This window comes from Cajanus cajan, chromosome 7 (assembly GCF_000230855.2).
Source record: "Cajanus cajan strain Asha chromosome 7, NIPB_CcT2T_4, whole genome shotgun sequence".
NCBI lineage: Eukaryota > Viridiplantae > Streptophyta > Magnoliopsida > Fabales > Fabaceae > Cajanus > Cajanus cajan.
The window spans coordinates 41,933,349-41,936,046 of NC_138523.1; positions in this window are offsets into that span (position 1 = coordinate 41,933,349).

Sequence of the window (2,698 nt, forward strand, 5' to 3'; positions counted from 1 at the left end):
CCATCCTACCGAAACCACCCCAACCATTTTCACGCCCAATGCGCCCGCTCGGTCACGGCTAAACAGGATATAATCATCACTCGGGTTTACTCGGATGATGTCACTTATACAATTGGAAGTCTAGATCCACCGTCAGGTATAGCACAGCTGGGTACGGGCTTACCACGACCTTGGCATGCATAACCAAGTCAATTGTGGAGTTCGCCCACCGACTATCCGCAAGGATCCACGCACCTTCCCGAGTACTTGATTAAGGGAATAACCCTCGACCTCATACCCCGCTCTAACACTAGCTAAGGACTTAGAGGAGACTCACCCAACCTAATGGCCTACCTGAGCACCACTCCCAAATCTAGTGGCCTATCTGAGCACCACTCTCATATATCAGTGGCCTATCCAAGCATCATTCTCAAGAGACTCTATGTGAGCTCTTCCAGTTCAAAAATATTTTTCCTCTCCTCAAGTCCTAGGCTAGACTCATGCCATAGGCATCACATGCAATCATGCATCATACATCATATATGGTCTGCCCACCATCATGATCAACAATCATACACATGTCATAAGACATCACATGCAATAATACCTCATACATCATATATCATACATACATGATCTAAAACTTCAACTTTAAACATGCATAAGTATCAATTTAAATCAATTATTTATGAACATATTCACACTCGGCGCAGTCAGCTTGCGCCTGACCTAACACCAACCCGAAAGCTCTAAGCTCTTCCACGCCCGGTGCACTCAACCTGCGCCCGACCTAAATCCCAATCAGAGAGTTCAAAAACTCTCATCCAAACTAACATATCTAGCCACATGCAAACAAAAAAACACAATGCATAGGCTCCATACAACTTAAATAAACTTAGATCTTACATGCATCCAACTTATGCATCAAAATCATCAAAATCCTCCTTTTTCTCAAGACCCCAAAAAAATGAGATTTTCTTCAATCCATCCATGGATTCTCTACATTCATGCATCAATTGAGTTTCTAAACTCACATGCAACCTAAACAACAAACATTCTAGCTTCCCTCACCTGAAGATTGACTCAAAATAGCCAACAACTGAGACGAAATAGAATTCCCTTCCAAAGCTCAACCCAGAACTTCAATCCTCCCAAAGCAAGATTTCTAATCTAAATTTCAAGAAAAGACAGAAGGCATTAGTGATCTAGAGGAGAAAAGGAATCATATAGAGAAATTTGAGAGAGAGAAAGGAGCTCACAGACCCAGAGACCTTCTCTCTAAAACTTCTCTTTAAAAACTCACATTCTCCTCACTGCCTACAACCCCTATTTATAGACATTCCGGAGTGACCAAAACAGCCTGTACCGAATCTGGAACGGCCCGTTCTGCACCCCTTCTTCATGTGCAAAAATCACATGCACAACGGCCCGTTCTAAAATCAAAACGGCCCGTTCTGGAACTCATCTAGAACGGCCCGTTCTCCATCCAGAACGGCCCGTACTCCCCCTCTAGAACGGCCCGTTCTCCATCCATAACGGCCCGTTCTCAACTACGATTTACAAGTCAATTTAATATCTTGGAACGGCCCGTTCCAGATTGGGAACGGCCCGTTCTGGGCTACTAAATCACCTATATTGGGCTTTCTAAAACAACTTGCTACGTTACAGTTCCCAATCTGGAATGGGCCTTTCTGGATGGAGTACGGGCTTTCCTGGATGGAGAACGAGTCGTTCTGGATGAGTCCCAGAATGGGCTATTCTGGTTTCAGAACGGGCCGTTCTGCATGTGATTTTTACACATGATGAAGAGGTGCAGAACAGACCGTTCCGGATTTGAAACAGGCCATTCTGGCCTCTTGAACCTCTATAAATAGGCGTTGAGGGGGGAGAAGAGGGGAACTTAGAGAGAAAGACTCTGGGGCAGGAAGCTTGCTTTTGGAAGAGGGAGGTTCCCGGGTTGAGCTTCGGAAGGAAATTTCACTTCTTCTCAGCTCTTGGCAATGCTGAACCAATCTTCAGGTTAGGGAAGCTTCATGCATTGTTTTCCTTGAAAATGGTTAAGTTGTTGGGTATGGATTGAGTTAAAAAGTTGAGTTTTGTTGTTTGAAAGAAAAGAGATAATTGATCTAAATTAGTGGTTGCATGTAGTTGTTCTTATGTTTCAGAAGTTGTTTATAACGTGGTTAAGTTGCTAAGTTGCTTGATGAAGATGAGTTGAAGTAGTGCATTGTTGTAAAGTTGATATTGTGTTGACTGTAGTTGTTTAATTAAGTAATATAAAGTTGTTTATCGTTGTAAGATGCCTAATGTTATAATGTTGAAAGTTTTCTATTGTTGTAAGATGTCTATAGTTGTATTGTTGTAAGTTGTCTATTGTTGTAAGATGTCTATAGTTGTATTGTTGTAAGTTGCCTATTGTTGTAAGATATCTATTGTTGTAAGTTGCTTATTGTTGTAAAGATGTCTATTGCTGTAAAGTTGTTAAGATGCTTATTACTGTAAAGTTGTTAAGATGTCTATTGTTGTAAAGTTGTTAAGATGCCTATTGCTGTAAAGTTGTTAAGATGCCTATTGTTGTAAAGTTGTTAAGATGTCTATTGCTGTAAAGTTGTTAAGATGTCTATTGTTGTAAAGTTGTTAAGATGTCTATTGCTGTAAAGTTGTTAAGATGCCTATTGCTGCAAAGTTGTTAAGATGCCTATTGTTGTAAAGTTGGAAA